Genomic DNA, 14,539 nt, shown 5'->3' on the forward strand with positions numbered 1-14,539 from the left:
CTGAACATGTGGAATCGGTCAGAACAAGACACAGTTTGGTGACCCTGAGTTTGCTAGGGTTTCACAAATTCCTGGTATCGGTCACATTGATTTGCAACTTTTGGTCAGACCAAAAATCACTTGTGCTTTGGCCTAAGCCAAATCGGTGGAATCGATTCCTTCAACTCGGTCAGTCCGAGATGAGTCCGGCGGAAACCTAACCCTAAATTTTCAATTCAAATCTAGTCTAATGGAGGTTCTCCGTGGATGGATCAATCTCATACATGGTAAAGAACATGGCATTGACCTTGTTCTCAGAATCAGAGGTAAAAAGAATGCACAAGGGGTCAAACTCATACCCTAGTTCGGCAGTGAGTTTGCTACGACAGCAATGACGACATTCAAATCTGTTGACGGCGGCGAGAAGTCGCTGGCGATGAGGTGCCGATCCGGAGTCCCCAGAGGCAGAGCAGGACACGCGCGGGCGAAGAGGTTTTGAAGTGATTTCCAAAATCTGGCCCGACAGTATATATATCCTGAAGCTGTCGGTGTGACCGAGTGGAATAACTCAGTGGCATCAAGACGCAGAATCGCAAGCGGTTACTTCAACTCGGTGAGACCGAAATGTTCTAATCAGTTGCACCGAGATTGAAAACTTGATCAACCTAGTGAACTCGGTGTGACCGAAATGGAGTAGTCGGGTAGACCGAAATACATAGAGAGGTTTTGGAAATTTTAAGTCTATGACAAAACGGGACTCTGAGTGCTCCTCACACAGAGGGTTTGAATTTGACTTAGATAAAACTTTGTGATGTAGCATGTATGGAATTTGAGAAGAGAAGAGCATAGATAGCTAGAAGGAGTTCTTAGGCATACTTGTCCATCCATTTGGCAAAAAGAAGAAACTCCAAACAATCAAAGCAACAAATGGATGTCCTCGAATGAGACAAGTATGCAACCAACATGCTCACACAATAAAATAGCAAATAAAATATGTGGCAAAGCATGCACAATCACTCTAGCATCTATCAAGCAATTGGCAATGACTACACTACAAAAAAATACACATCCATGACATTTTGGGCCGAACAAAAAAAAATCTGTCATACTTATGACACTTCTATGACGATAATTGTGACAAAACCCAGTATCATCATAGATGTGGTGGGATCCTACTTCTATGACAAAAAATCATGACAGAAAATGGGCTTTTCGTCCTGGGTGGGCTGAAAACGCAGATGCATGACATTCTTTGGGTCGTTCATGACGGAAAAAATCATGGTAGAAGCGAGGGCGAGGAAAATATCAAGGAGTTCCCGATTACGGTGGGTGGTTGGGGGCCGAGTGATGGGCGTTTCTCTCGTATCATACGCGCGTGGGTGCGAGGAGTTGGGCTCTAACTGAACCCAAGCGAGGCATCGCCTAACTGAACCCGGGCGATTGCACTGTAGGCTACGCGTTACGGAACCCGAGCGATCAAGCGATTCCTTGCGTGCAAAGATGTAGCTGGTGGGTCCCAGCAGTCAGGGAGGAAACATTTTTTCATGAAATATGATGGCCCATCCGGTGGGTCCCTGCTGTCAGGTGGAGGAATAATTATTTTCCGCGTAATAAGGAGGCACTTCCTTGCGGCCACCGTGGACCCAACTGTCAGCCTCTCCACGTGTAGTACTCTTCTGATGGAAGTCATTCCTTGACCACATTGACCACGCCGCACTGAGAGCACCAAGGCGGTGGACGACGGTGAGGCCTAGGAAGGGGACGACATGGAGCCGGGGAAGACGCGGCAGTGGAAGCCCGCGCAAAGAGGAGTACGAGGGTTCACTCGTTTGGCTGTAGTGTGAGGCTATCATCGCTGCAGGGTCTGGCCAGCTGTGGGAATGGTAGGGGGCGGTGAGGCCTCCGCGGCAGCACAGCTGGCCACGGGAGGCAAGAGCATGCGGCACGACCGGTGCTGCTTTGGGCGGCTGGAGCAAGAAGATCAGAGGTTAAAGAAGCACTACGGCCATTGGATGGACAATGTAAGGTCACTGGAGCTAGAATCGTTCATATTGACTAAGTTTACAAAGCCCTCCGTCCCCGTCAACTTAGTAGGCCCACAAGTCAGCCTCCCACCAAGGTGGGTCCCAGCTAGCAGGGGAGTATTAAATTTTTTTGTGCGTAATAAGGAGGCACTGGGTCTGAGCTGACACAGGGGGAACGTTTTTTTCATGAAATGCAGAGGCCCTTCCGGTGGGTCCCAGTTGTCAGGTAGAGGAATCATTATTTTGCGCGTAATGAGGCATTTCCTTCTGTGGGCCCCTACTGTCAGCCTCTTCCGGTGGCTGTTGTTTGTTGACCATGTTGACCTCGCTGCGCCAAGAGCACAAACGCGATGGATGAGGGCGAGGCCCAAGAAGGGAACCACCTGGAGCCGGTGAAGCCACCGCAGTGGATGCCCACGCTAAGGGGAGTACGAGCGCTGACTGGTCGATTGCGGGGTGAGGCTGACGTCGCTGGAAAATGACAGGATGTGTGGGTGGGTAGAGGGATGGCCTGGCGGCAACACAACCAGCCACGGGAGGAGGGAGCAGGTGATACGTCTCTGTCGTATCTATAATTTTTTTATTGTTCCATGCCAATATTATTCAACTTTCATATACTTTTGGCAACTTTTTATATAATTTTTTGGGACTAACATATTGATCCAGTCCCCAGTGTCAGTTCGTGTTTGTTGCATGTTTTTTGTTTCATAGAAACCCCATATCAAATGGAGTCCAAACGGAATAAAAATGGGCGGAGATTTTTTTTGGAATATTTATGATTTTTGGGAAGAAGAATCAACGCGAGACGATGCTCGAGTGGCCCACGAGGCAGGGGGTGCCCCAGGGGTCAGGCGCGCCCTGGCCCCTCGTGGCCACTCCGTAAGGCGGTTGATGCCCTTCTTTCGCCGCAAGGGCAGAATCCAGGAATGCAGAAACAGAGAGAGACGGAGAGACAGATCCAATCTCGGAGGGCATCTCGCCCCTCCCATGGCATGGAGACCATGGACCAGAGGGGAAACCCTTCTCCCATCTAGGGAGGAGGTCAAGGAAGAATAAGATGAAGAAGGGGGGCTCTCTCTCCCCCTTGCTTCCGGTGGCGCCGGAACACTGCCGGGGACCATCATCATCACCGCGATCTACACCAACAACTTCACCGCCCTCATCATCAACTCTTCCCCCCTCTATGCAGCGGTGTAACCTCTCTTTTACCCAATGTAATCTCTACTTAAACATGGTGCTCAACGCAATATATTATTTCCCAATGATGTATGGCTATCCTATGATGTTTGAGTAGATCCGTTTTGTCCTATGGGTTAATTGATGATCGTGATTGGTTTGAGTTGCATGTTCTATTATTGGTGTTGTCCTGTTGTGCCCTCCGTGTCGCGCAAGCGTGAGGGATTCCCGATGTAGGGTGTTGCAATATGTTCATGATTCGCTTATAGCGGGTTGCTTGAGTGACAGAAGCATAAACCCGAGTAAGGGGGTCGTGGCGTATGTGATAAAGGGGACTTGATGCTTTAATGCTATGGTTGGGTTTTACCTTAATGATCTTTAGTAGTTGCGGATGCTTGCTAGAGTTCCAGTCATAAGTGCATATGATCCAATAAGAGAAAGTATGTTAGCTTATGCCTCTCCCTCAAATAAAATTGCAATAGTGATTACCAGTCTAGTTATCGATTGCCTAGGCACAAATAACTTTCTCGTGACAAAAAGCTCTCTACTAAAACTAACTTAGTTGTGTCTTCATCGAAACAGCCCCTACTTTTTATTTATGTGCCTTTTGTTATCTTGCAATTCTATCCAACAACACCTACAAAGTACTTCTAGTTTCATACTTGTTCTAGGTAAAGCGAACATCAAGCATGCGTAGAGTTGTATCGGTGGTCGATAGAACTTGAGGGAATATTTGTTCTACCTTTAGCTCCTTGTTGGGTTCGACACTCTTACTTATCGAAAGAGGCTACAATTGATCACCTATACTTGTGGGTTATCAAGACCTTTTTCTGGCGCCGTTGCCAGGGAGTCATAGCGTGGGGTGAATATTCTCGTGTGTGCTTGTTTGCTTTATCACTAAGTAATTTTTATTTCCTGTTCTTAGTTGTTCTCTATCTTTAGTTTTGGATATGGAACACGAGATACCAAAAAAATTAGGTTTACTTGCTACTCATGGAGATGGGGAACCTCCTAAAACCCTCGATGCTCGTTATGCGAAAGAAATTATGTACTACTTTAATAATCCTGAGAAAACCCCATTCAATTATGTTATGGGAGACACATTGGATCAATGTGAATACTTTAGGGATTATGGCTTGACACAAAAAGGGAAACTATTATGGGATCAAATTTATATGTTGTATTAGTATGCTAGGCACCTATGCTTCAGATATGATTATACTTGTTGCTCTAGGATGAAGGCTCCAGACCTTCCCTTTTCATGCGAATTCAATGATGATAAAACCTTGACTTCTTATGCTAATGGTATATATGATTACTATGATGTGGAACAAATAGAAGAATTTGTTGCTTTTATGGGTGCTTATGAAATTGAATATTTGTTTAAAGAGTTTGAAGATTTTGATGATTCAGTTTATATGCCTGAAAATTTTGCTATACTTAAATATTGCTATGAGAATTATTAATACAATGCCAATATTGATGCTTTTATTGAGAAAGTCTCCGTTGTCCAAGAAGAGACTAATATTTTGCAGGAGTCTATGGAAGAAGAAATTGATGAAACTGTGAGATGAAAAAGATGAGGAGGAGAGCGAAGAACAAAATGAGGAAGAGCGGATTGATCACCCGTGCCCACCTTCTAATGAGAGTAACTCTTCAACTCATAAATTGTTTAATTTCCCTTCGTGCTTATCGAAGGATGATTGATATGATGATTGTTATGATCCCGTAGATTCTCTTGAAATACTCCTTTTTGATTATGCTTGCTATGCTTGTGGCCAAGATGCCAATATGAATTATGCTTATGGAGATGAACTTGCTACAGTTCCTTATGTTAAACATGAATTTTTTCTATTGCAACCACACATGATTGTCCTATTATCTTTTTGAATTCTCCAAACTACACTATATCGGAGAAGTTTGTGCTTATTAAGGATTATGTTGATGGGTTGCATTTTACCGTTGCACATGATGATTTTGATAGATATAATATGCATGTGCTTTTTGCTCCAACTTGCAATTATTATGAGAGAGGAACTATATCTCCACCTCTGTATGTTTCCAATATGATAAAATTGCAAGAAACTGCTTATACTATGCATTGGACTTTACTTGGTGTGCACGAATTATTCTTTTATGACATGCCTATGCATAGGAAGAGAGTTAGACTTCGTTGTTGCATGATATATGTTACTTTGTTCTTACTACTAAATTACACATCATTGTTAATTAAAATTGGCTTTGATAAACCTTGGGATCTGGGTGGATCCATTACTTGAGCACTATATGCCTAGCTTAATGGCTTTAAAGAAAGCACTGCCAGGGAGACAACCCGGAAGTTTTAGAGAGTCATTTATTTCTGTTGAGTTCTTTTATATAGTTTAAAAACAAAAAAATAAAGAGGGGAACCCAAAACTTTTCAAAAAGAAAAGTGAAAGTGAGAAAGACGAGCATTGTTAAAGTGGGAGCTAGCCTTGAACTTTTTTCATGCTCATGGAAACTTCGTGAATATTAATTACAGAAACTTTTCAAAAAAATAATTATCCCCTTGTACAATTCCATTGTATTATAAAAATAATGTTCCAAGGTTTGCCTTTAGGATGTTTACGATGCTTGTTGGTTTGTACGGTGCAGGACAGAAACTTTGGCTGTAGTGCGCGATTTTACCTTTTTTACTGGAATGACAAATGGTTCTGATTCTTTTTGCACTGTATTTCTGTAAAAATGTTTTATTTTTACAAATTTTGGTAGAAGTTTTGGGGTACCAGAAGTATGGTGAATGTTCAGATTTCTACAGACAGTTCTGTTTTTGACAGATTCTGTTTTTGATGCATAGTTTGCTTGTTTTGATGAAACTATCAATTTATATTAGTGGATTAAGCCATGGTAAATCAATATTACAGTAGACACAATGCAAAAACAAAATATTAATTGGTTTGTAACAGTACTTATAGTAGTGATTTGCTTTATTATACTAACGGATGTTACCGAGTTTTCTGTCGAAGTTTTGTGTGGATGAAGTGTTTGATCGAGAAGGTCTCGATATGAGGAAAATGAGGAGAGGAAAGAGCTCAAGCTTGGGGATGCCCAAGGCACCCCAAGTAAATATTCAAGGAGACTGAAGCGTCTAAGCTTGGGGATGCCCCGGAAGGCATCCCCTCTTTCTTCAACAAGTATCGGTATGTTTTCGGATTCGTTTCATTCATGCGATATGTGCAAGTCTTGGAGCGTCTTTTGCATTTAGTTTTCACTTTTATTTTATGCACCATGATGGTATGATATATTCCTTGGTTGATTTATAGAATGCTCATTGCACTCCACTTAAATCTTTTGAGTATGGCTTTATAGAATGCTTCATGTGCTTCACTTATATCATTTGAAGTTTGGATTGCCTGTTTCTCTTCACATAGAAAACCGCCATTTGTAGAATGCTCTTTTGCTTAACTTATATTTGTTAGAGCATGGGCACATCTTTTGTAGAAAGAATTAAACTCTCTTGCTTCACTTATATCTATTTAGAGAGATGACAGGAATTGGTCAATCACATGGTTAGTCATAAAATCCTACTTAAAATTGTAGATCACTGAATATGATATGTTTGATTCCTTGCAATAGTTTTGCGATATAAATATGGTGATATTAGAGTCATGCTAGTGGGTAGTTGTGGATTGTAGAAATACTTCTGTTGAAGTTTGTGATTCACGTAGCATGCACGTATGTTGAACTATTATGTGATGAAGTCGGAGCATGATTTATTTATTGATTGTCTTCCTTATAAGTGGCGGCCGGGGACGAGCGATGGTCTTTTCCTACCAATCTATCCCCCTAGGAGCATGCGCGTAGTACTTCTTTTCAATGACTAATATATTTTTGCAATAAGTATGTGAATTCTTTATGACTAATGTTGAGTCCATGGATTATACGCACTCTCACCCTTCCATCATTGCTAGCCTCTTCGGTATCGTGCATTGCCCTTTCTCACCTCGAGAGTTGGTGCAAACTTCGCCGGTGCATCCAAACCTTGTGATACGATACACTCTATCACACATAAGCCTCCTTATATCTTCCTCAAAATAGCCACCATACCTACCTATCATGGCATATCCATAGCCATTCTGAGATATATTGCCATGCAACTTCCATCACCGTCATATACATGACGTGAGCATTCATTGTCATATTGTTTTGCATGATCGTAAGATAGGTAGCATGATGTTTTCATGGCTTGTCCATTTTTTGATGTCATTGCTATGCTAGACCATTGCACATCCCGGTACACCGCCGGAGGCATTCATATAGAGTCATATCTTTGTTCTAGTATCGAGTTGTAATATAAAGTTGTAAGTAAATAGAAGTGTGATGATCATCATTATTAGAGCATTGCCCCAGTTAGGAAAGGATGATGGAGACTATGATTCCCCCACAAGTCGGGATGAGACTCCTGACTTTATAAAAAAAAGAGGCCAAAGAAGCCTAAATAAAAAAAGGGAGGCCAAAGAAGCCTATTAAAAAAAGAGAAAATAAAAAAATGAGAGAAAAAGAGAGAAGGGGCAATGTTACTATCCTTTTACCACACCTGTGCTTCAGAGTAGCACCAAGTTCTTCCTATAGAGAGTGTCCTATATCGTCACTTTCATATACTAGTGGGAATTTTCATTATAGAACTTGGCTTGTATATTCCGATGATGGGCTTCCTCAAATGCCCGAGGTCTTCATGAGCAAGCAAGTTGGATGAACACCCACTTAGTTTTAGTTTGAGATTTCATACACGTATAGATCTTAGTGCATCCGTTGCATGGAAATCCCTACTCCTCGCATTGACATCAATTGATGGGCATCTCCATAGCCTGTTGATTAGCCGCGTCGATGTGAGACTTTCTCCCTTTTTGTCTTCTCCACACAACCTCCACCATCATACTATATTCCACCTATAGTGCTATATCCATGGCTCACGCTCATGTATTGCGTGAAAGTTGAAAATGTTTGAGAACGTCGAAAGTATGAAACAATTGCTTGGTTTGTCATCGGGTGTAATGCCCAGATAATTAAGCTATAGTAATCCCTCGTTAGTGGTGCCATGTCATCACAATACTGTTTCTAATCCTCATATGATACAAAGCCTAATTCAAATTCTAATTCAATTCAAGACCAAAATTTCAATTTTGTCAACATGCAAACTAAAATGTTTATCACGTGGAAAATATTCCATAACTAATTATGGTGATGACCCAACACTTTTGTAAAGTGTTTAAGTGCCCTTTGTGAATAAAGCAATGACTAAAGGCAATTATATAAGTGCTTTTTAATTTAAAAAACTCTAAAATAATTTATTTTGTGCCAAGTTATTTTGTGGCAGTGGCATAAATACTAATACTAATTTAGAAACTACTTTTGTATTTTAATTAAACTAAAATATTGTGGAAATTAAATAAAACTGTGAAAAGAAAATAAGTAATAAAAAACACTCCCTCACCCATTGGGCCTCTCGGCCCACCTGGCCATCAGCCAGGCCGACCAACTCCCCACACCTCCTCCCCCCCCCCCGCCCCCCCCCCCCCCCCGACCTTGCCTCTGCCTCGACGGTAGCTGGCGCCCCCGTCGCAGCTCGCCGTCATCCATGCCCTGTCGACCGTCGCCACCTCGCTGGACCACCGCCTCATCCTCCACCTCCTTGACGGACGCCATCCTCGACCTCGACCCCGACCGGCCTCCCTGAGGCCACTGCCGTTCCCTAAAGCTCCCCGTGAGCTCCTCTTCCTCCTCGACCCTCCCTCCCGCGCTCACCGCTCCTCGTAGTCACCACGACCACCGCGCCTTGATCTTGTTCGGTCCATGCACGTCCACGGCTTGCGCGCCCGCCTGCGAATGGCCTCCCCCGCGCTGTTCACCGCCTCCGCCGGCGCCCCATTGTTGTCGCCTATGCGCCGCCCGTGCTCCCTCGCCTCTACCACTCTTTGGCGGCCACCCGGGGCCGCGTGGCCTCCGCCGCGCCGTGCCCTGCCGGCCATTGCCGCGGCCGCCGGCGCCCCGCTGCCTGCGCGTCCTGCTACTCCCCATCGCACGACGGCCTCGCCCCGTGTTCAGGCGGGCTACACCCACGCCCGTGCCTGCTAGCCCGCGCCCACTAACCGGCCTGGGCCACTGCCCAATGCCCCCCACAGCCCCTTGTATAAAAAAAAGTTTTTATAAAAAATAATATTTAATAAAGATGATTAATTAGTTAAGTAAGTAATTAATTAAATTAATTAACCTTACTTAAATAGCCTAATTAGCTAAATTAGTTAATTTAACCTGCTAAGTCTATGACAGAACGGCCCCACACGTCAGGTTGACCCTGGTCAACTCTGTTGACCGCCAACGTCATGATGACGTCAGGCTGACGTCATAATCATTGTTTTGAATTAATTTAAATATGGTAATTCTAGAAATAGAATAAACTTTGAAAATTAATAGAAATTAAACCGTAGCTTGGATGAAAAAGTTTTCTACATGAAAGTTGCTTAGAACGACGAGACGAATCCGAACACGCGTTCCATTTGTCCGACACACGTCACTAGCATAGCGAACATGCAACCTTTCCCTTCCGTTTCATCTGCCCAAAAATGCCTAACACTGGGGAAACATTCCCGGATGTTTTCCCCCTTCACCAGTATCGCCTAACGCTGCGTTAGAACACCTCTAGGACCGCTTATTGTCTTGTTATGCATATGTTTGCGTGTATTTATTGTTTCTTCCCCCTCTTCTCTCTGGTAGACCCTGAGACCGCTGCTGATGCCACTGTGAGCGACTACGTCACCGACGACCCTCCTTCTTGTCTGAGCAACGAGGCAAGCCCCCCCTTTGATCATCCTGATATCGCCCATTCCATTCTCTCATGATTGCACTAGATTTTGCTACTGTTATTGTTTGCTCCTATTCTGATGCATAGCCTGCTTTTGTAACCTGTTGTTGTACATTACCTGCTTATCCTAAACTATTTAGTATAGGTTGGCTAGTGATCCATCAGTGACCCCCACTTGTCCTTGTTGCCCCTGCTTCATCATCGACGCCTCGATCGACATGATCGAAGACCAGGCCCCGGCACCACACATCACTTTCCCTTAGTTGCTCGACACTACTGGGTTACTATCGAGTACCGAGGGTGAGACCTCATCAGCACTTTTGATGTTAACCTTGTAGTGTAGCTATTCGGTCGTGGTCATCGAGGGTGATTTCCGCTTTAACCACTTCCGATACGACTCTGTCATGCAACCCCTCAAGTGTGAACCTCGAGGGTGGTCCCTCTTACGTTCACCTTGATGATTACATTGAGTGGAATTCACCGGGGGTGATTCCTCGGGTTTTCCCCTTGATGTTTGGACACACGGTTACTATGGTTACTATGACTTTACACTGAACCCTGTCTAAAGACGGGTCGGCCCTGACGTGTACCCGCGCGAGCATATTTGCGAGTGATGAGGAGTCGGGTTGACCTGGAGGGTGCCCGCGAGATAATTACGAGGCGTGCTCGGGCATTCCTTGCCCTTGCCGCAAGTCCTCAAGACGGGGCAACGGGGTCACATCTTTCGTGGGTCTCTGCTTGTTACCGCGCGTTCCTAATCCACTACGATTTGGATATTTGATCCGAGGGGCCTCTGGCCTGATAGCACTAACCATCACGTGGGCATAGTATGGGCGTTCTGCGTCATATACATCAGCCGAAGCTTAATAGACGTCAGCGACTGAGTGGCACGCGCCGGGTTGGACTGGTAAGCACTTGCCTTTTTAGGGAGGTAGCTAGGTCTGCTCACCGGCCGCCCTCGCAACGTGCAGGAGTTCCCGGGGTGATGGCCCATGACCCCCGGGGCATAGGATTAGTCCGGCGTGCTGACCTCTCTATTAAGCCTAGGCCGGGTTGCGGCATATTGTTTGGCTGAGGCCGGGCATGACCCAGGAAAGTGTGTCCGGCCGGAGTTAATCGAGCGTGGTGGGTAAGTTGGTGAACCCCTACAGGGATGAAAACATCTATCAATAGCCTGTCCTACGGTAACGGACACTTGGAGTTGTATCCCGATCGATACAACTACAACTGGATACTTGTGATGAGAATTGGATTGTGATGATGTGATAACTGGATAGTATGGCTCTGGGGTTGCTTTCTCGCAGGGAGTCGAGAAAGGATCGCTGGCCGAGGTTGATAACACTACTACTACTTTACTTTATGCTACTCTACTCCCTCATGTTTGCTCCAAGAACGTGGTTTCCAGAAGATGCTAGTCTTCGATAGGACTAGGCCTTCTCTCTATTCTGGCATTTCTGTAGTCCAGTCCACATATACAGCCTTTCTTTGATAGTGTTGCATATGTAGTGTAGATCCTTGCTCGCGAGTACTTTGGATGAGTACTCACAGTTGCTTTGCTCCCCCTTTTCCACCTCTTTCCATTCTCCCCGGATGCTGCAACCAGATGGTGGAGCCCAGGATCCAGACGCCACCTTTGACAACGACTGCTACTACACTGAGGGTGCCTACTACTACGTGGAGGCCGCCGATGACCAGGAGTAGCTAGGAGGCTCCCAGGAGAGCCCCTTCATTCCAGGTAATGGCCCACTTCACCAGAAGATTCTGAAGATACTCTCCGATGCTTTCTCCGAGACCCTTGTACCCTTAGCTGATGCGATCCCTACCACCGATAAATCCTTATGAGTTACTACCTCCAATTGCCGTTCATACCTTCATCCCCAGTTGCTCTTATTATTACAAGGTGCCCCGAATTACTCTTTGTTGTCCTGAGAATCCGTTGAACTTACTACCTTGCAGTTCTTTGCCACATGAATATCCCCTACGGATAATTACTTGCTCTTATCGAGTATCCATTCATTGCGAGTTATTCTTATGCTTCAGAAGATACTTTGTAATACAATCCGAGCTTTCGATGACCTTTGTCGCCTATTGCTCTAGAAGGTCTTACCTGCCTACACTCTTGTTAATTACATATGCCTAGTAGTATCCATTGACATCCGTTGTCATTATCATCTTGAGTCTTTCGATTTGATATGTCTGTGCCGCAATCATCAGTTGATCCTTATAGATTATCTTTCCAACTCAGACATCTTCCCGAACATGAGCTGGTTCTCGGCCAATCAGATGGCCATCGGTTGTACCCTAAGTCTATTCAACTTATCCATTCTTGGTCAGAGCGTTTGCTTCTGGTCCCTCGATTTTGGAAATCGTAATTCCTTTGCATTTGAACTCCGAATTAGTTAGTTGCTTCTATAATCTGATATCCTTGCATTCTTCTACCTCTGGTTGAGTACTGATACTCACGTCAGGTCCCTTGTGAACCACTAGATCCTTTGTGGGGTTCTATCCGACAGCGTCCTTCATATACAGTAACCTTGTGAGCTTTTCCTCAGATACATAATGCCTTTGGTAAATTGTATCTTCTGCTTCCTGAACCATGCTCTACTCTCAGGATTGAGTTATTTACTCGTGAAGTTTGTGGTATATGTTCCTCAAATGCCTCGATGGGTTGAATATTTGTCTTACCTAAATCCATGTGAACCCGAAGATTATGCGAGTTATATCTACTGGTGTTTCTTCGGATAAATTTTCAATTCCACAACTTCTTCGAACGCGAGAGGTGAATGGAAAGTTGTTCATTAGAGAAGTGGGAGTCGACCTTGAACCTTTGTGTTCATGCCCACAGACCTGATGTGGAACTTATCATGGAATCTTCTTGTTATAATAATAATCCCTTGTGATAAGTCCATCTTTGTATCTATGTTTGGTCCTTTGCAATCGTGGTTCCGACCATATTGTTCTTGTTTGATCCATTTATCGGACAAGTTAAAAGTACTTGTCTTCTTTAGATCGTTTCACCTGTTCAATCTCTACATCGATAATACCTTTGAGTATTACCCTCTGGTATCTTGAGATTATCACGGAACTACATAACTTCTTGTGAGTTCTTCAAACAACTATTATTTCTCGCCGATTCCAATTTCCACGGGTTCTGAGTTGTTAGACACTAGAGAACACTGATAACTACATGAGTCTATGCTTTCCTTTCCATTGTTTTGTTTAATCTTTCTTGTAACCTATCTTATCTGAGCAGTGATAATTCCCTGCTTATGTAAACACCTCGTTGTACAAGCTCTGTTTGTAAGACCTTGTTACTATTGTTGATGACATTCCGGTAGCCACGATGGACGAGAACTTTGCCTATTGGTCCGCCTCATGTAGGTTTCCTATTATCATGCTCATGCAAATGCTAGAGTAGATCATGTTATAAAGTGGTGCAACTCACACCCACCTAGCGGTATGGGACTAAACTTTAGTCCCACTCACACCACACTTAGAGCATGGTTAATAGTATAGCCAACATCCGGCTATATGAAGTTGACACATCATCTAGAACCAACCTAATAGCCTGCTAGTACAATAGTTAGTCCATTTAGTATAATATACTATATCATTAATAGTGGCCCCAGCTTTTGTCTCACAAATTATGTTGGGGCTCCTGCTACAACCGGCTACAAGTTTACAACCCGCTTCTCTTCTCTCTCCTCTTCTCTCTCCTTCAACTAAGCACAAATACTATATTTAAATCCTTATAGCCTGCTTATGTCATGTAATTGTAGTTCTTGCTCTAAAGTTCTCTCCTCTGTGTAGTCTGACATGCCGGGGGTGCAGTGGGCGGTGCCCTCAGTCGGCATGCCGCTTCAACGGCGGAAGTAGTGAGAGGTCGCGTCACCCTGACTTGCCATCAATGTGGGAGGCGGGCTCAGCTAGCGCCGGGCAGGAAGCGCGCACGGGAGGGGGGAGGGATTTTTGTTGGGCCAAGAAGGTGAGAAGCCAACTTGGGATTGGTCCGGACGGGGAAATATCATGTGCTCCCATACTCACTAGTAGTTTCATGCATATGACACTAGTCTATGTTACTACTCCCTCCTTTCCGGTTTATAGAGATGTTTAGAGTAACATAGTAATATGTTACAGTATAAGTTCTCCCCACTATGACCAGCCTTGGCCTCTCCCAGTGCTCCACCATGTATAGCTGCTAAGCCTACCACATAGGCATAAAATATGATGTGGCAAGTTAATTAAGAAGAGAGAGACTAGTTTGGTGGCCACAAGAAGAAATGGTGGAAAGACAGTTTTGAGTCTATAGCTAACTAAATGAAGCAAGCTTAGCAACAACAAACTAAGAACCTATGCATTGGAGACTTGAGTTGCTAAGCCCTTTAATGCACTTAGCACCTCATCTAAGCACATCTAAGCACTTAGCACTTAGCACCCCCTTGACTGTGGACCTTGACGGTGTACGTCACCTTGTGTCCAGATCTGAGATGCCACGTGTACCAGATGAATGACTCCAAGA

This window comes from Triticum aestivum, chromosome 1B (assembly GCF_018294505.1).
Source record: "Triticum aestivum cultivar Chinese Spring chromosome 1B, IWGSC CS RefSeq v2.1, whole genome shotgun sequence".
Classification (NCBI taxonomy): Eukaryota; Viridiplantae; Streptophyta; class Magnoliopsida; order Poales; family Poaceae; genus Triticum; species Triticum aestivum.